The sequence below is a fragment of the Medicago truncatula genome, chromosome 5 (assembly GCF_003473485.1).
Source record: "Medicago truncatula cultivar Jemalong A17 chromosome 5, MtrunA17r5.0-ANR, whole genome shotgun sequence".
NCBI classification, from domain to species: domain Eukaryota; kingdom Viridiplantae; phylum Streptophyta; class Magnoliopsida; order Fabales; family Fabaceae; genus Medicago; species Medicago truncatula.
In genome coordinates this window covers 24,410,937-24,432,505 of record NC_053046.1, presented here as the reverse complement: position 1 = coordinate 24,432,505, position 21,569 = coordinate 24,410,937, and the positions used below count along the sequence as shown (strand labels likewise).

Genomic DNA, 21,569 nt, shown 5'->3' with positions numbered 1-21,569 from the left:
ACCAAATAAGCGTACTAATGCAACACACATCATAGTATATATATTGTGATCATTGTATACTATTGTGTACAAGTCCTCATTGTACCTTTCAAAGAAAGTACAATCAAATCCCTTAAAAGAGATTCATGTTTCAAATGCAACACTATTCCATTACGGAACACAACTTCTTTCTCGTAAAAGAAATGACAATCTCCCCAAAGAGATTAAAATCACATTTCATATGAAACATCATTTCCACTAGAGAAATCAGAGACAAATCTCAAATAAAATTTCCATTAGAAATAAAAAATAAAAAATAAAAAAAAGCATTTAAGCATGATAGAAATAATCAAAAGAAAATGAGAATAAATTCATTAATTTAAAAATGAACACATACAATTAATGTCTGCTCCCACTAATTAAAAATATCAAAGGACTTTACAATTCCCATATTTTCAACATGTTTTGTAAATATAATCGGCCTAAGCCCTTTAGTTAATGGATCTGCAGTCATTTCTTCGGTGGATATGTGCTCAACCTCAATTTCATTATCCTCCACCATTTCTCTAACAACTAAGAATTTAATCCTTACGAGTTTAGAAGACAGCCGAGCTATTATCACAAAATATCTTCAATGGCCGAGAAATGGAATCAACTATACCAAGAGCTGAGATAAAATTCTTTAACCACATTGAATGGGTTGCAGCACCATACAATGCAACAAACTCTGCTTGCATTGTGGATGAGGCAGTTAGAGTTTGCTTAACGCTCTTCCAGGATATAGCACCGCCAGCCATCTTGAAGATATATCCAGAAGTTGACTTCTCGTCATCAGGACATCCAGCGAAATCAGCATCAGAATATCCAATGACATTTAAATCATCAACTTCCCTAAAAACAAGCATATAGTCCTTTGTCTTCTGGAGGTATCGCATTACCTTCTTAGCAGCAACCCAATGAGCATATCCAGGAATAGACAAATATCTACCCAATACGCTCACAACAAAAGATAAATCAGGTCTTGTACATACTTGAGCATACATCAGGCTACCTACTGCGCTAGCATATGGAACATTTGACATTGCATTCATTTCAATGTTGCTCTTGGGACATTGATCCTTACTAAGTTCATCTCCTTTAACTATTGGAGCATCTCCAGGCTTGCAAGTCTCCATATTAAATCTTTTCAGAACTCTATCAATATATGCCTTTTGAGATAAACCTAATAATTTTTGGTTTCTATCTCTATGAATCTCAATACCCAAATCAAAAAAAGAGGCTTCACCTAGATCCTTCATATCAAAAGAAGTGGACAAGGTTTTCTTGGTCACTAAAAGTAAATCTAGGTTATTACTAGCAAGTAGAATGTCATCTACATACAAAATAAGGAAAATGAATTTACTCCCACGGACCTTGAGATATATACATTGATCCACCTTATTCTCCTCAAAACCCATGGAAGCAACAACTTCATCAAACTTAATATACCACTGCCTTGATGCTTGTTTTAAACCATATATAGACTTCTTCAATTTACACACCAAGTGTTCTTTATTATTCTCTATGAAACCCTCAGGTTGAGCATGTACACATCCTCATAGAGATCACCATTCAGGAAAGCCGTCTTAACATCCATTTGATGAAGTTCCAAATCATAATGTGCCACAAGAGCCATTATAATTCTAAAAGAATCCTTTGATGATACAGGAGAGAATGTTTCTTTGTAATCAATCCCTTCCTTTTGTGTGAACCCTTTAGCCACTAATCTTACCTTAAAGCGTTCTACAATTCCCTTAGCATCTTTCTTAGTTTTAAAAACCCACTTGCATCCTATAGGTTTATAACCATTGGGAAGTTCCACAAGCTCCCACACATTATTGTGATTCATCGAAATTATTTCATCATTCATAGTCTCAATCCATTTATCGGACAAATCACTACAAATTGCCTCACTATAATTTTCTGGATCTGGAAAACATCCTATGTTTGAATCCTTCTCCCCTAGAAAAGTATAGTAATCATCACGATTGACAGGCCTTCGTTCTCTTTGAGAACGTCTAATGGGTAAAGCTTCAACATGATGCTCAGGAGCGGGTGCAGGAGGGTGTGGATTATCTAAGATGGTTGGTTGTGGTTCCTCGGTTGTTTGCTCAACTAAAGGTATCTCAACTCTTTCTTGTATAATAGGTATATGTATTAGAACCTTTTCTCCTTTAGAACTTGATTCTCCAGTTTCATGACCAATTGAATCACCAACATCATTCTCAAGAAACTTTGCATTAATGGCTTCTATTATTTTTGTTCCTCGAGTAGGACAATAAAATCTATACCCCTTAGCATTATTAGGATAACCAATAAAATAACACCTAGTCGTCTTAGGGCTTAAACTTTGATGCAGTCGGATCATAAATTTTAACCTCAGCTGCACACCCCCATGTACGAAGATGATTTAGACTAGGTTTCCATCCTTTTAAGCAACTCAAAAGGTGTCTTAGGTACAGCCTTAGATGGTACCCTATTTAATATATACATAGCCGCCTTAAGGGCTTCTCCCCAAAGGAAATCTGGTAATTTAGAATGACTCATCATGGATCTTACCATATCCATCAATGTACGGTTACGCCTCTCAGCCACACCATTTTGTTCAGGAGTACTGGGCATAGTATATTGACATATGATTCCACATTCCTCAAGGTATTTGGCAAAAGGTCCCATATATTGTCCAGTCTCACCGTGTCTACCATAATATTCACCACCTCTATCCGATCTAACTATCTTAATCTTTGTGCCACATTGATTTTCGACCTGTCTTAAAAATTTTAAACTTTTCAAGGGACAAAGACTTCTCATTAATCAAGTAGACATAACCAAAACGAGAATAATCATCTATGAATGTTATAAAGTACTTATTTCCACACAAGGTTGTTCTTAAAGGACCACATATATCAGTGTGAATTATCTCTAAAAGCTCTCTACTTCTATTAGAACCCTTCCTATTTTTTCTTGTAAATTTCTCTCTTATGCAATCCACACATTCATCAAAGTTACTAATATCAAGGGGTGGTAAGAGTTCATCTTTAATCAATCTATTAATCCTATCCTTAGAGATATGCCCTAGGCGCCCATGCCACAAAGCGAGTGAAGTGTCCTTTAATAAAGGTCTCTTATATCCAATATTTTGAACATGTAGACTATTATAAATATTTGAATCCAATTCCAAACTATATAAACCATCATGTTTATGGGCTTTTCCGACAGGTTTGGAATTATAAGATAACAAACATAATCCTTTATGAAAACTAAAAGAAAATCCACAATCATCAAGTTTTGACACAGAAATTAAATTACGCCTCATAGAGGGAACATACAGAGTATCTCTTAATTGCAAAATGAAACCAGATTCTAATCTTAATTCTACTATTCCTATAAATTGCACATTAACCCTATTTCCATTTCCTACAAACAGGTTCCCTTTAACTTCACTTGGTTTTTTCTTTGTCTTGAACCCCTGTAAAGAATTAGAAACATGAATTGATGCCCCCGAATCTAACCACCATGAGTTTAAAGGAATATCTACCATATTAGACTCAAAACAAACTAAAGCATAAGGCTTACCTTGGGTTTCACTTTGGATTGAATTCTTAAAGGCATGACAGTTTGACTTCTTGTGTCCTATACCGTTGCAAAACCAACATTTCAGCCCCTTTTTCTTAAAAATTGGTTTCTTTCCCTTATTCTTAAAGTAACCATTCTTTCCACTCTTATGGTTAGGTTGCGAAAGCAAATTCACACTTCCACTACTCAAATGATTCATTCTTTCTTTCCATCAATTGCCCTGCCTCAGCCTTTACGTAAATGGCATATCTTTCACCAACAGAAGCCATAAAGGTTTTAGCATCATCAGAATTTGGAATGGCTTTAACCAATGTATCATCAATGGCTCTCTTAATAAGCATCAAGGCCTTGCTATTAGCCCTTGTCCATTCCTTATGATATGTCTTTTGTTCAGGTGTGCTAGTTGCAGTCAAGGCAGAAGGTTTATCCTCTCGAATTGCAATGTCAATGTCCAATAAATTCAATGCTAACTCAATATCAGCCTTCCATTTCTTATAGTTATTCCCCGTTAGAATCTCTATTTGCTTTGCAGAAATATTTAAGGAAAAGGAGATGGGGGCTGAAAGGTAAAATAAAAAATGATTAATATCGTGAACAAATAATCAATAGCAGGGAATCTAAGCACATACAATACAAACTCCCCTGTGGGTGGAGCATATCTTTATCTTTATACTAACAATTTAGAGTTTTTAGAAATAGCTTATTCCAAAATCCTCTCCTCTAAAGACATCCACATTATCCTAATCCTACTTGGCATTTGTTTCAAAAATTTCTCCTAATTGTGAATGCAAGCTTAATAATTATAATTATTATTAAAATCCGTTTTTTATTTAACATTATATTGTACATAAAATGCATAGTTGGTTACAATCAAATAATTATTAATATAACTATTGTTTCGATTAAAATTTATATGTTACATTAAAAATTTGTACGTTACAATCAAATAATTATTAATATAATTAGTATTCGATTAATATTTATACGGTACATTAAAATTTTGATAGGTTACAAAATTATAATAAATAACTTGAATAAATTATATTTTGAATTTTGGTCCGTTACACTATGACAGGAACCTACTAATTAAAAAATTTAATTGTAGTAATTAGTTTTTAAGGTTATATAATTAATTTTTATTCGATACAAAATTATATTACTTAATATTAATAAGATATTATTAAATTTCAAATCTTATGAAGTTAATTTTTTGTAGGTTACATGAAATATATATTAAAGACGTTGATAATATTAATTTTAAAACGGTAAAATTAACAATTAATATATATATTAATCGTTATGGTACTATTTTCTATATAAATAGAAGCACTTTTGGGTATGAGTACACAACAATCACAAAATATAGTTTTTTTCTTTCTTTTTCTATTCTCTGGTTCTTTGATATCTATATTCTAAGTTATTTCTGTAACTTTTTATTGCAAAGAAAAAGGTCTTCGAAACACAACTTCATCTCTGATGTTTCGCGAAGAAAACAATCATGGACATTGGTTGTGAGGGTTGTTCATGCTTGGTTTGTTCAAGAATACAAAAATAAAAAAACTATCATTTTACATGGAGTTGGTTCTAATGGATCGAAAGATACTTTTTTCATATTGTTTTTTTTTGTTTTTGTATTTTTTGTTTAAAGTATAGTGTTTTAATCTTTGTTATCTCATAGATCACAAATTAGCATGTTGTAAAGTGACACAAAATGAAATATTAGCTCAAATAACATTCTTCCATGATCCTAACATAGTTCTAAAGCAGAGTCATCATGAACATGTAGCAACAACACATATGCAACAAAGGGAATCAAAGTTTATCAATATTTATGACATTTGTATTTTACCTTTATTTTTAGTTGCCTGGTCTATCTCGCATTAGCATACTAGAAGAGTTTTTTTAAGCTTACTATTAGGATCACCATTAATGTGTTGAAGGACTTGCATGTAATTGAGTGGGTTGACATATATCTCCTACTTTTTTCTAACCCACATTTGGTGGAGGTTTTAGTTTGTGGGATTCGGTTAGGAACTTTAAGAAGGAGGAAGTGTTTGTTTGGAAAAAGGGGAACAATGAATTCGAAATCAAAATTACAATAAAGTATATCAAAATAAGGTTAGAGTGTTTTAATTTGTAACTCATGATCACTAATTAAAAAAAATGATGGGAGGAGATTAAAGAAAGTTGTTTTCTGTCAATTTTTTCGCACCGGAGATAATTTACTTCCGAGAGAAATACTCTCTCCAATCTTAAATATAAAAAATAAATAATTTTTTTATCTTAAATTAAAACAAATATAATAACTTACTTTGACTCTATTTAATGTTATTTGTCCTAATATACATTTTAATCTATGTAAGTTTCATTTTAATATTTTTTTATTCTCATGAAACACGTTCCAATATATGGTACTTTTCTTAATTTTATATATTTTTTTTATCAAATCAAGAAAACTAATTGCATATAAGTGAAATTTTGAAGTTAGATATTTTTTTATAATTGAAATCCGAGAGTATTGTGATTAAATAAAAAAGTAATAATTTTATTCATACTGGTAGATTAAAACGGAGGTAATCATACCTGTTTAATATATTGAATGACTGAGAAACCAAAGTTAATTTGAACTCTTATTAAGTTGATATATTTTTAAGAATATATTAATTATTTATAGTGTTTTTATATTTTAAGCATAGTTTTACTTTTGCCCACTATTTTATGACTCATAAAAATATTTCTTTTAAGCAAATGGGATGCAGATAGATCTGCGACACCCTAATTATATTAAAATATTTTTGTTTGTAAGAAAGAAGACTGGAAGACATAGTAACTCATTTAAACCAAAAAGCTAACCAGCCATATGATAATACAATACATGATAATCCAATGTGTAAATAAACAAATTCGAATTCATAACTAGACTCACACATCATGTTGCACAATCCAGCGAACCTGCATTACGGGCACAAAATCAATGTGCAAAAGAAATGTGTTGTGTGAACTGACAAGTCTCGAATCCCAATTTTGAAGTCGGTAAGGGGCCAACATGAAAACAAATCCACACGCCACCAACCCACTGCATCTAACATGAGAACAACCAACTTCAAAGGCCATTTCTAGCCATACAGATCACTATTGACAAAGACGATAACGCCCCCATTTTCGGTGAGACCATATATGAAAAAACGCAACTTCGAAGCAATGTCGAGCTCATAATCAGAATCAGATCGTGAAGGGAAAATTCAACCACGATTTGTAGGATAACACAAAACCCGATGACAATGGCGGTGAAAAACCCAACCACCGTCGTTGAAACACAACCACAGTGCTCGCTAACCCAACCACCGCAAAACAGAGGAGATTTACGGCGGTTTTAAGAAACAAAGAAGAAAAACATGATCCGCAAAACATGAGACAACTACATTAGATTATCACTGTATAGAAACCAGATTTGAGAGTAACAATCCATAGCAGGTGCTGACTGGTTTGATGGAATCGATCCTAAAAAAGGGGTTCTAGGAGGTGGTCAAAAAATCACACCACAACCTCCTTGATGCGTGAGGTTACATTCTGAAGGGAATGTTTGAATTTGATAGGATGAGCAAAGAAGGAGGGTGGAGGAGAAGGAAGGCGGCGACTCTCACAAAAATAGTTATATCTTTTTAAAATTTAACTTTTTTTGTCGTAATAAACGGTGATTTATTTTTTCAATTTTAAATATGAGGATAGAGTACCGCATAATGTCAAAATTTTAAAATGAAATTAAAGTAAAGAAATCAAATAATATCTAAAAACTTAATTATGTGTAAACCCCGTTAATTTTTTTTAAATAAAATGAATCCCGTGCTTGGCACGGGAAGTTACACTAGTATTATACAAACAACGGTGACAAAAAATTCAAACACCTGTGGGTAGAAAGAATTTTTAACCGTTACACATTCCCAATAATTCATGTTTTAAGAATTAATTACAATTTAAGCTCCTGTGGGTAAATTAAATTGTAAATCATTCAAGAAACAAACAATCCAAAAGATCACATGAAATTTTATCAATATTCATGAGTGAGCCGCTGTGGTGGTATACACTCATTTCAACTAATTACAATTCCAAATTGGATAACATTTGCTCAAAAATTAATCACTTATATTAACCATTTTTATTTCAAGCACTACACATGGAGAGTGACTTATGCTATTGTAGTAAGTATGGACAGTGACTATCGAATAAGTTCATAACAGGAAGCATTCTTAGATTGATAAAACATGTAAAAAACTAATAACAATTATGAACCAATTTTATAATATGTAATTTAAGGATTAAATATGTATGATATTTAGGCCCTAAAACAAACAGGAAGGAGAAGAATGGATTCAAACTCATGAAACCAAAATTGTTTCGGGTTCACTGCAACCCTTCGCGAACAGTCACGACTTTTCGCCAAATTTCAATTCAATTTTCCAGAAAGAGAATTGCTTCTCATATTCTTATGAATTGGAATTATTTAGAAAAGGATTTGGAATGGTAACAGTGTATAATTTTGGTATAAGAAAACCTACAAGTTCAAAAAGGGTCTATCGTATATTCAAGGTTCTATATTCAAATGTCTTCTCACTAGTTCCTACAAAATTCATATGATCTATCGTTCTGCTATTTTGAAGGTAATCCTAAGAGATATGCCTCTTCCAAGCACTGTATTAGTTAATAGTTATACATCAGGAACTGTAATTAGTTTTTGATCTGTTGATATATCATGATATGTGTGTGATTTTTCAATGCAATTGTGTTTGCAACTTCCAAGCACTTGGAATTATTAGGCATTTTGTACCGTTTGAATTTCCATAAATAAATAAGGGTTTTCAACTGATTGAAATGTTTGTTTCAGACTTTCGTGTTGGAAGAACCTTCTTCTGTAACTTCGCTTCAGCCTGAAAAGAAAACCGAGACAAGGAAAAATAGTTCCAGTAATTGCTTTGATGTGTGTGAATTTGACAAATTCACTTATGTGGAGGATTGTTTGACTGAAATCCTGACTTTGGACAATGCTGATCCTCGGTATAAGAAGCTTAGGGATGAGATGGTTGAGGACATTTTGCACGATCTCAAACGCAATGCTCTGCCAAAGGAGGGAATTCAGACGCGATTACAACCTCAAGTGCTTGTGCTTTTGGGGAAGAAAAAAGCATTTTTGTTTCTCTGTGCAATTTTGTTCATTGCAGTATTAGCTATGCTTTTCTACACTTCCGATGATGATTGTCGCCTAGTGCCAACATAAGGTTTCTATACATTGATGTGCAAGTGATACAATATCTGTTCTTAGACTTGAGGTGATTTGGTTTGTTCTCAAATTTTCTGGATGCTTTTAATACTGTAGGCATATACTTCATTTGATTGATGGAAGTGTTGTGTAGGCATTGTTAGAAATTTTTGATCTTCCATTGATTTATAAAATTAAACATTGGTTGAATGGTATCTTGATAGGTCTTGGAATATCTATATTGTGATCAATAGATATTAGACATCACATGGTAGGTGTACTTGAATAATGTAGCCTATAGTTAAATGAATCCATGATGGGTTGAACCATTCAACTCTTTATGAAAGGGTATAGTTTGATACCTTATGACTATTCATGAAAGAATTGGTAGAACCATTGTAACCCTACATGAAAGGGTAGGTCCCCTCTCCATTTTCTCTATAAATATGTCTTGGGGCATATGCAAAAGATAATTCCATATTATCACATGCTTACCTATCAAAGTTTGAGAAAGAAGGAGAGGAAGATCCTATCCAACATAATTGGAATTCAAGATCATCGAAGAGCATACAATATTTCTATGGATTTCGTGACGAGTTTACCAAACACTCCGAGAGGGCATGATGCCATTTGGGTTCTGGTTGATAGGTTGACGAAGTCGGCACACTTCATTCCTATTAACATCAGTTATCCGGTAGCTCAGTTGGCTGAGATTTATGTTCAAAACATTGTGAAGCTACATGGAGTTCCTTCGAGTATTGTGTCGGATAGGGATCCGAGGTTCACCTCTAGGTTCTGGAAGAGTTTGCAGGATGCTTTGGGTTCGAAGTTGAGGTTGAGTTCGGCTTATCATCCTTAGGCAGATGGTCAGTCGGAGAGGACGATCCAATCATTGGAAGATTTGTTGAGGGTGTGTGTGCTTGAGCAAGGTGGAGCTTGGGATAGTCACCTACCGTTGATTGAGTTCACATATAACAACAGCTATCACTCGAGTATAGGTATGGCACTATTCGAAGCTTTGTATGGTCGGAGGTGTAGGACTCCTTTATGCTGGTTTGAGTCAGGTGAGAGTGTTGTGTTGGGACCGGATTTGGTTCATGAGACTACTGAGAAGGTCAAAATGATAAGGGAAAAGATGAAAGCTTCGCAGAGTCGACAGAAGAGTTACCATGACAAGCGAAGAAAGGCTCTTGAGTTTCAGGAGGGTGATCATGTTTTTCTGAGGGTCACTCCGATGACGGGTGTAGGACGTGCATTGAAGTCGAGGAAGTTGACTCCAAAGTTCATTGGTCCGTATCAGATTTCAGAGAGGGTTGGAACGGTGGCTTATAGAGTTGGTTTGCCACCACATCTTTCGAACTTGCATGATGTGTTTCATGTGTCGCAGCTTCGGAAGTATGTAGCAGATCCGTCACATGTGATTCCAAGAGATGATGTGCAGGTTAGAGACAACCTGACTGTTGAGACCTTACCGTTGAGGAGTGATGATCGGAAGGTGAAGTCCTTGAGAGGTAAAGAGATACCTCTTGTGAGAGTCGTTTGGGGTGGAGCGACTAGTGAAAGTTTGACTTGGGAGCTGGAAAGTAAGATGCGGGAGTCGTACCCGGAGTTGTTTGTTTGAGGTAAGATTTCGAGGACAAAATTCTATAATTTGGGGAGAGTTGTAACACTCTAGTCGTTGTTTCATTTATTTTAATTTATTTAGAGTCTATTATATGATTTTAATTAATTTTGGTGATTTATGTGATGTGTTGTATTTTATTATATAGTTTATTTTATAATAATTAGACTAAGTGAGAAATTAATATTATTTTGGAGTTTGGGGAGTTAATTAATATTTAATGGAATTAAGGGGGAGTTATATGAAAATAAGGGGAGTTAAGTAAATGGGAAGTTAGGAAAATAGAGGTCAGAAGCTTTTTACGTGAAACTGTCAGTTTTGGGAGAAAAGGGAGAGAAGAGCAAGTAGAGCCAAGAACCATTTTGCCGTGCATTTCTTCTGCAATTTCTAAGGTAAGGGTGAGGTTGCTTCAGTAGTATAGACATTGATTTCTGATTTTGAGTTTAACAGAGTTTTTGGTGAAAATTGGGATTTATGGGTTTTGTGATGAAATGATGATTTTGGGGTAGAGATTGTTGTTCTGGTGTTAGAAATAGGTTTTGAGTGTATACAGTAAGTTAATTCATATCTGTAAACTGATTTGGGGAGTGAATTGGAGAAAAATGGGATTTTGGGAAAAATCCTGTTTTCTGCCCGTACATAAGTTCATCGCTCGCCTCGCGAGTAGCCTTGCTCGCCAAGGCGAGTGAGCAACTTCATAGCTCGCCTCGCGAGCAGACCAACTCGCCGTGGCGAGTAACCCAGTTCAAAACTTGATTTTCAAATTGTTGTTATAGGATGTTTTTGGGATGGTTTAATGTGCCTAAATGATTTAAAAAAGGACTGGAACAAGTTTTAGATTAAAAAGATGAATAGGGAACTTAAAAATGAAGATTTAGTGAGAAAAATGTCAAAACTCCCGAGAGCACCATATTTTCACTCGCCTCGAGTTCGCCTTGAACTCGCCATGGCGAGCAACCTGTTTTGTGAGTTCGCCGTAGCGAGCAGATGTGCTCGTGAGGCGAGCTACCCAGTTTTGTGTGCTGATTGTATTTATATGGGTGGTAGTGATTGATGTTGATGTTTTGAGCATAGTTATGTTTAATTGTGCATTATTCTGGATTGTTGGATCACTGTTTGATGATGTTGCTGATGGCTGTAATGTATGCTATATTTATTGAATCATACATGTTGTATAAATTGGAGTCATATGAAGAATGTTAGCATGGTCAAGTTGTATGTAGATATACACGAGTGGGTCCATTGCATATGCATAAACAGCGGGAGGACTCATGTCCTGGAGCACTAGTTGTTCACAGCGGTGAGGGCTTTGGTCCTGTTTGGTACCACATGCATATCTGCATTTATTGAGGGGTCTTAGTGGTGTTGTCATGTCATGCATTAGTCTCTGTCGTTGGTTGTAGTTGCTATATCGATGATGTTGATTGTTGAGTATATTTTTATACTTATATTATGATGGATTGCTTTGTTGGTGATGTTGCTGCTTGTGAAATATATACCTATATCCGCAAGATGATGTATTGATGTTATAGGGTGTTAGATTCAATTGATGATTTTAATATCTATATTTTATTGTTGTGAATTTCACCCTTTCTGCTTGAAAATGTTGTCCTTCCTATGGGTAACTTGCAGGTGATCCTGAGTAGTCGGTGGTGGCTCAAGTGTCGTGTCTAGGGCTCTGATATATTCGGGATGGGTTTTCTATATTTGCATTTCATTCCTTATGTATCTGATTTTTAGAACTTGATGTTGTGGCCCTATGTTGGTTGAATTATGTTGTTAAGGCTATATGCCAAGATATTATTTTGAAGTTTTGATCAGTTGTTGATGTTCGATGTTAATAATTCCGCTGCCAATTAAATGATGATTTTATTGGATGTTTTATAAATAGATTTTATATATTCTATTTTGAAAATTTTGAAATAGTAGTGTGACATGCCCGTTGGGTTGCACTCTGATGTTGTGTATTTAATTATTATTAAATTACTTTGGGTAACAGGGTGTTACAAAATCCGCTAGTAAATCACAAACAATGATGGCATAAAAATCCGCCAGTAATACTCTTTTTCTTTTTTTATTTTAAAAACGATTTAATTAATTAATTAAAAAGATAAATTAAATTTCCACCGTTTTTTTAGAGCATTTCTTAATGAAATAAAATTAATTAGACAAATAAATTAAAGAAATAATTTTTTTTTTTGTTAGATCAACAAATCTTCATCATCATAGGAAGGTATAAGAACTACCAACTCTAGCAAAGTAAAGAAATACAAAGTTCTAACAGCAGCAGCAAGTTAGAGCACCAAAAAACTAATGCAAAATAAGAAGGGAAGCACACACAAACAGTCCTTTGGTTCGCCCTATTTCTGCACTGCTGAGACAAAAAACTGAATAACATAGGAAGCTAAAGCTAAAAGTTCTAACAGCAGCAAAATAAAAACCGACCAACCAGTCTACAAAACAAGAAAAACCAATGCCTATTTCCCAAGACCGTCTATTTTCCAAAACCACCACATCACAAGAATAGTCCAAACTAATCATCATAGTATTGGGGCAAATTTGATCCCGATCTCCCACCTGATGATCCACTTCCTCCTCTACCCATGTTTTGGAGATTTTATTGTGAAGCATTAAAATTACTATAGTTTCTTAAAAAAAAAATCACCATCTGGTATGTTGAAATCAGCGGCATTGAAAGCGGATCTCGTCGAAGAAGACACCTGGCGATCACCTACATGAACATGAGATCTATGATGCTCTTCATGATCACTACGCACAGATTGGAGTTGTACACGAGGGTGTTTGTTTAACTGCGGCATTATGCGCCTAACGAACGACGTCTATTGTGATAATAGGAAAAGAAAATGAGAAAATGATTATTTTGGAAATAATAAACAATTAAAGTTTCAGTATTACGAGAGAAATTCTAACAACATTTAAATAAATGAAAATAAAAAATTTCTTAAACACGTCAAATCAAGAATTCTTTTCTAACAAAAATCTTTCTTTTAATTTTTCTTAACACCTCTCATTCAAAAGACAAAAATTTAAAAAGTTAGAAGGGCATAACACATTAGAATCTTTTTCATCATGAAATGGATCATTCCTATAATTCTTTTCAAATTTCACATAAATAAATAAAAAAATAATTATCTATATCTTCTATTAATAAAGTCAATACTTTTGTTTTGGTGTAGCATAATTTACTTCCATAATTACCCTCAACGGTTACTCTAATTTACTCACTTTTAACTTCATTTTTATTTAAAAAAAAAAACAAAAAAAACAAAAAAGAATAACTTCAGAAGTAACTTCATGTAACTGGTGTAAGGAAAAAATTTGTTAACCGCAAGAAAAAGAAAACTGCAGGTACGTTTAAACCTTGAAATAATTGCAACTTACAACCATCCTTTGTTCCTTCCTCAACAAAAAACAAAACTATCATTTATTCTAAAACAAAAATCAAACGAAATTAAAGGAACCAAATCCATTGAACAACCACTATCCTTTTATGATGTCTTTTTTCATCATCCTCAAGAACGTGTAATTGGTTCCCAATTTTTTTGTTTATGCATATGAGTGTATTTGAGATCAGTGCAACCATACCTTTCCTTTGTTCCAAATATCCTCTTACGAAATTATTGGATTACAATCTAATTAAACCCACCGCAATTAAAAAATTATAAAGTTGAATGGGAAATGGGGAATTGTGTGGAAAAAGAGAGTAGATAGGCTATGATGGTACGCAAGACACTAACAGAACCGCGCGAAAGAATATTATACAGTGTAACACCTTCGAGTAGAGAGGCATTTAACATGAAAAGAAAAAGGGGAGGGTTGTGAACTATGTTGTTGTGAAGCGACAATAAAAAAGAGGTTGGTTCCGGTGTGCATTGGGGGCTAACAACACTTAAAATAAAATTAACGTTACTACAAGGGGAAACGAGACGGCTGCAAAAGAAATCAATGTGAAGGTACATTATATTTTTTGTTTAAGATTTTGATTCATTAATCACCGTGTCTTCTTCTACAAAAATCTCTCCTTTACTCTTTGCCGACAACTTTTCTTATTTCATAGTAAATTTTAATTTGGGGTTTATAGTTTTCCAAATAAAAAATAAGTAGAAAACATTTCATGAGCCATGGGAAATTTATTCAAACTTTTGTAGTGAAATGGTATCAAATTTGATCGGGGAGATACATGTCTTACTTAAGGCGCCTTCTAGGGTGAGAGACCTTAATAGGTCTCCCACGGTAGGCAAGTGAAAAATCTGCAGGTGTACTGTACACTTGCATACACCAAATCAATTTATTTTCTCTCTCCTCTCACTACAACATTTTCATCTTACGGAAACGCCAAAAAAGCGTAGCAAAATGTGAAAAAACTGTTGCTGTTGTCTACCAGAACGCTTTTCTATCTGTGGCAAACTGAGGCGTTGTCTTATCTTTCCAGAACGGTTTTCATTACAAAGGGCAACGATGTGGGATTAACCGTAGTTTTAGTGTTTAAAAGAAAACGGTTTTCAAAGGTAAAAACAACAACGTTATTTTTCCGTTATGAAGAACAAAAGCGTAGCAATAGGTATCCTTTGGAAACGCTTTTCTAGGGGATGTCGCTACGCCTCTCACCGTTGCTATTGCGGAAACCGTTCTGGAAGACCTTTATCTAATTGCCTTTATATAAGTACCCCCAACAGTCAAAAAGTGTTGCAAAACACTTTTTTTTCAAAAAAAAAAATATCTCGTATATAAATTAAAAAAGAAAATAAAGTCTGAAAAAAGCAATAACATAGATAAAAAAAAAGAACTTTATTAATATAAAATTGTAATCTGATACTAAATAAATATATTACAGAAAATGAAATAGTTGTCGATCATCATTGATCACAATGAAAGTAACATTTACACAATTACATACGTAATAATATTTTTGGATTTCTAATGAATACCCTTAGAGATAATGACAATTATCATTAATCACATTCAATATAACATCTTCAAAGTGACCACCAATATCCATCAGGAAAACAAAAAAACAAGCACCAAATTTATATATCTTCATCTTGTTCTTCCAAATCTTGAAATTCTTCGTCCATATCATCAATATTCTTCTAGAATAAAATGAAAATGTTCAATAAGTTATGTGTACAAAAATTCCCTTGGACAATACAAATTCCAAACATGGTAATAGCAAATAGAGGCAAAGAACCATACACGGGTAAACAAAAATGTTATATTTGAGCACATAAGATTATTACTTTTCTATATCATAAGAAACTTAAACAGATCAAAACAAAGAGAAAGAGATGAAAACCTTATTTATTTTTTGCTTTAGATGTATCAACTTGCCGAGCCTCATTGAAGGCTACAAAATTGATGATTAACCTGCCAATAATAATAATAAATCAGTGAGAAAACACAAATGCAACAAAATAATTAAGGCAATATCGGTGAGATAACACAAATACAACAATATAGGAAACCAATGGAGATATACAGGACAACGAGTTAGATTTTCAATGTAAATCTCTTGACGTTCAGGTGTCACTCCTTTTCCCTTTTCATCTAAAAACCAAAGAAACAAGTTATATGTTTATTTTTATGAGGTTTGAAAGGAACTTATGCAGTTTGAGAATAGATTTGAAAGCACGTAAACAATTTTTAAACAAGTGACTATCCAACACTCAAAATCACCCAACACCCATGTTTGTTCACACACAACATATCAATTCAACTCAGCCCATCACAATCAAAAGAATATATCTTATATGTCAAAGTCAGAAAAATATAAAACCAGTATCACAGCAACATAGTATATGATAAAAAGAAGTAGCTCAATTAACATATTCATTCCACCTTATAGCTGCAATTCAAAAAGAATTTGCCACTGAAAAAGAAACATCTCACATACAGTTTAAAAAAATATATATATATTACAATTCTATAGTTTCCAATTAACCAAATTATAAAATATTATTAAAAACCAAGTAAGCAAATGAGAAAAGTCACAACCTCCAAAATTTAGTTATGGAACAAGAACATGTTAGTGCTTCAATTATATGGCATGTTCGCAAGGTACTTAAATTCACTCTAACTATCACATGTTTGTTACATAATAACAGCACCATAAACTTTTCAAACTAGTATCAATTAGAGATTGCTCCATTGTTTCAAACATAGTCATAAACTAGTTGTGATAGAGACACGTCACACCTGGCAAGACACACCACAAACTCAACTCTGAATATCCATATACTTCTTGGTAAATTGCACACATCAACAATGAAATGAAGTTCCTGTGACATCATAAAAAATTAACACCAATAACTTTGTATTTAAGCTGATCAAAATTTTCATCCATGAAGAATACTAGCAAATATGTGTATAATATATTATAAAATTCACTAAACTTAATTTGATTTAATTTTAGTTGCAGGCCTTTGAAGTAAAATACACAATTTGTACAAGGGGTGAATACTAAATAATGATTACATAGTTAAGATTTTTACCTGCATGCCACATGTTGGTTTAACATCAAAGCTTGTCAAATACTGACAAAAGCTTATAAGACATTGAGTGTATATGAGTAGTCCATGAATATGTATTCCACTCTTTTCAAACTTCAAAATTACATGTTCTTTCTTGGCAGGAAAAATATTATGAGACGTATTAACAGCAACTTTTTATTAATGTTCCTGATGAAGATAAAAACAAAGCTCGTAGAAACAAATACTTGTTGGATGCTCTCATGTGACATTTCCTCAACCAACAAGCACATACCTATGAAGAAGCAATTAAAAAATGAATATGCCAGAATCAAATATCAGAAAACACCATGAATAACACAAATTTTAGCAAACCAATAACCATAAAATACCCAAATCAGAACTTTAACACAAGCAAAATCATTCTTAAAAAAAAAAAAAAAGGCATTACATCTCATATTAGAAGACTGATGTGAATATTAAGGTTTTCAAAAATGGGGATTTTGGGTTTCTACAAAATCTCTCCCGATATGTGAAGAGGAAAAACGACTACAAGGAAGAAGGAGATGACGGTGGCTCTCTCACATGACAGCAAAGGAAACGGAAGGATACTATTTTCAACTCCTAAGCATAAGCAAGTATATCTTTTTTAATTCTTTTCAGCAACGTGTAGACTCCATCTACTTTGAATTAATTCTATTGACTTATATATGGTACAAATATCAAACTTATTTGGGCCAGGAAAAAAGAGGAAGAACATAAAATAAGCAATCTACAAGAAAAAAATGAAAGCTGGTTATGTAGTACCTTATGTTTGGAACCTAATTTCTTGTAATCACCAGGATCTAATCCCTTGCAGTCAATCTTCACAAAACGACTTCGTCCAAAAGCATCTCCAGCATCCTTTACAAGCATTATGTATACTCCATTTTTTACTGCAACAAGACAGAAGTAAATGAGATGTTTAAATAAAGAAATAAAATCTATAACCAATGTCTTAGAAAATATGAACGAACACCAAAGAAATTGAAATCAACAAAAACTTTGCAGACAATATTCAAATAAGCTTGAAATAAGCTTGGCACCCACCATTTACTCTACTAATCAAGAGTGTGCTAAAACAGTCAACAAATAAGATTGAAATAAGATAACATATTTCCCTAGCAGACAGTATTACTGCTACACCAGCTTCCAACACAAGTTGTCGTTCCTTTATTTGCAATTTTGGAAACTTCTTTCTCTGCAATTTATCAAGAATTCTTCCCACTACTAGAAGTCAATTTCTTCTTATTGTTGTTCCTTGGTCCTATTATAAAGTGGATTTCCATCATAATGACTAGTGACTGATAAATGCATAAAAATATGTATATCAGGGAAATGCAATTATCTAAAATCTAGAACTAGAATTCTATCTATGACCATTCCAAGGTTGATAGGAGCTAAGTCTTAGTGTCATTGGTTACATAAATCTATCCCAAAGCATTTAAAAGTGAAAACTTAAAATAACAAAAATCATCATCATTTTATAATTCAAGCCAGTTTCCAATTGCCTCAAAAACAACCTATTACAGTTATACAATCAATGAAAATCAAGAATGAACGAAAAGGAACTGATCCAAAATTTCCATTTCAAATCAGCATTAGCTGCTTGTAGAAACCGATTCTTCTTTTCAAAAATCAAAAACATCTTCACCTACTGAGAGTTGAAAAAACACTGAAATAAACCATCACAAAGTTAGGGATTTGACAAAAAAAAAACTTCGTAAGAAACAAAAAAATTGAAAAGGAAACAAGCTCAGAATAACTCACAAAGGGCTCTTTTAGTAGTGATATTGGTGTTGGTAATGGCGCTCCATCACCGTCGAGGTCGTGTCCTTCTATGTCATAAATACGTTTTTCGGCAACTTCAAAAGAGGCGAGAGAGGAAGAAGAGACCATAAAGGAAGAAGAGAAGAAGAAGATCAAGATTTGTATGTGGATATCAAATATAGCCATAGATCTAACACTAGAATCATCACTAAGTTGTACATAATTGTTTTCACTATTCTTAATCCCAATTTTTCATTGAAATCAAAAGCACCAAATCTAACATTCTCACAAATCAATATCTAACAATGAAAAACATAACATTCTCAAATTTTCAGCATAAAATCCCAACAAAAATAAAATAAATGAATCAAAAAATAGTTATCACGCAACTTATACAAAAAATAGTTATCATGCAATTTACACAAGTTTCTATTGATTTGTCTATTGTTAAGAGATCTAAGACCTCTTTTCTTTTCTAGTAGTCTATCTGTTTCACCATAAAACAAGTAAGTAAAATTTTTTCAAGTAGTACCTACAAGAGTACTTGAACAACATGCTTTTCATTGGTGTGATGAACTCAAAATGCATCTGCTTAGCTATCTCACTCTGTAAAATCAAAACCCCCAAAAGTTATGAAACTAAAACAGTAAATCAACTGAAACAACACAAATTGGATGAAATAAATTGGATCATTATGTAACTCTACAAGAATAACCATACATGTATATATCCCTCATCATATCTAACACAACAAGCAAATTTTAAACCAAGAAAAACAAAGCATACTATAAAAAAAATACCCAATACCTGAAATTTCTTCAAGAATCTCCTCAAAGTCACAATAAATTTAAGATTTAATGAACAGGAGAAAAACCAAAACCTAACAAAAATAAAAAACTAAGTATGAGTTTTTTTAGAACGAAATAATAGAGATTTTGTGGTTTTTACATATGTGATGTATACATATTGTTGTTTTTGGGGGTTTTAGAACATAAATACAACAATTGTCGAAAATCAGTACAATTGTCGATAACACACCGAGCCAGCAAAAGGGTTTTGAATCAAAGAAGACTTACCTTCATAAGGTCGGGAAGAATACAGAAACATGTGCGAGCAATCAAAAGGGTTTCAAATGGGTTGAGGATTCGAATGGTTTCTGCATGAGTTTCAAAGGGGTTCTGAGATTCGAATTGGTTCGAATTGGTTGAAGCTTTTGAGATTTTCGAATGGGTTGAAGAATTATGATTTTTCAAGTGGGTTGAAGATTTCGGAGTTTCGAAAGTTTGCAGAAGATTAAGGGTTCCAACGGATTGAATCTTTTGAGATTTTCGTTTGGCTTATGAGGTTCGAATGGGTTGAGCGTTTGAACGGAAAGTGAGCTTCTGAGAATAGCTTATGCATTTGGTTTTAGTTTTTCTTGATTGATTGAGTTTTTTTTTTTTTTTTTTGACAAAAGTGTTTTTTTCTTTTAAGAGGAAATTGTTTGTTTTTTTTTTTTTTTGACTAGAGAGTTGTTGGGTATTTTTTGAGGAAAATTATCTTTCATCAAAAATAGCGCTAATTATTAGTTTTTTAAAATAGTAATTTTTTTTGTTATATTAAGATTTTTTGTTATAATTTTTAAGAACGGTATTTAACAAAGTAGTTACTCATACTTTTATTAAAAATAATTAAAAATTATACTAGAATGGTTAATACGTGTTGACGAAAATAACAAACAAAAATCCGTTCTCGTTTCTTATACCACAACGCTTTCGAGTTGTTACGAATAAATTGAAAAAAATATTATACCCTATTACAACATAATCAGAAAATCGTTGTTCATGGGACTCTACCAAAACGGTTTTTTTACCTTTCAAAATTTAGGCGTTGTCGTAGGGTCAAAATGTTGTAGTGTCTGTAACTCATTCTTCCCTCAACCTCTCTCCTCCTACTTTCTGCAAAATCCCAGCAACCCAAAGATCTTCAATGAAAGACAACAAATGGCACATATACTCATCTTTGTTTGTTTGTTAACAAAATTTAACATTTTACACTAATTTATTTTTTCATTCTGTTTCTCTCTTTCTCTTAATAACAAATTAATAGTAATAGATTAACATTCTCTTCAAAAGAACAAAAAACGTAAAATTGGATTTAGTCCAAAATAATCAATGGAATTGTTGATTAAATAACAAGGTTCATCTGGTTCAAGATTTCTAATGTTTTGTTCTCTCTCTTCTTATTTTTTTGTAACCATATTTTTTCTTCACAAATTTCTTTACAAGACAATAATACACAGATTTGGCATAAACTTGAAAAAGGGTAAAAGAACATGTAAAAAAAGGATTCTGAGAGAAAAGATAAAAAAGAAAATAATCGAACAAACTCATAAAATTAGAGGATAAAGAGAGCCACATCTAGTAAATTGATACAATTTTTCCATGAATCTCATAAAAAAAAAAAATTGTAGAAAACTCAAAAAGAAAGACACAGAATTGTGATGGTGGGTCAAGATCTTGGCGACGCTCCGAGTTCGTGGTCGGCATTGATGGGTCAGACGAACGAAGGAAGAGGTCAACATTAAGATTGTTGTCGGAGATGGTGATGCGAGTGTTCGGCTATGACGGTGCAAATCTGGGTCTGTAGAGGAAATCCATAAGATAAACATTCCTATTCTTGAACATAATTTGCAGATATTAACAATATCAATTTCTATTTAAGAAAATCATAGGATAAAAATTCAAAAATTTCCCCATAATTTTTCCGTAGCTACAATGGTGGATCCGGAAGAGTTGAGGGAATAGGGAAAGCAAAAAGAAAGTAA

The 21,569-nt window shown here is 33.1% G+C and overlaps 1 long non-coding RNA gene across 5 annotated transcripts; it reads right to left on the bottom strand.

Moving 5' to 3' along the window:
* Positions 1-15,317: 15,317 nt before the first annotated feature.
* LOC112421753 (uncharacterized) lies at positions 15,318-20,187 on the bottom strand. 5 transcript variants are annotated; one of them, XR_003011975.2, is made up of 9 exons: positions 19,840-20,187; positions 19,571-19,643; positions 19,296-19,369; positions 18,764-18,858; positions 17,762-18,668; positions 16,979-17,249; positions 16,683-16,765; positions 15,784-15,854; positions 15,318-15,580 (listed from the first exon to the last, which is right to left on the bottom strand). It is a non-coding gene; the product is annotated as an uncharacterized lncRNA (long non-coding RNA). The 5 variants fall into 5 exon arrangements; XR_005646219.1 differs by having other exon boundaries at positions 15,319-15,580; positions 17,762-17,889; XR_005646216.1 differs by having other exon boundaries at positions 17,762-18,858.
* Between the last annotated feature and the right edge of the window lie 1,382 nt (positions 20,188-21,569).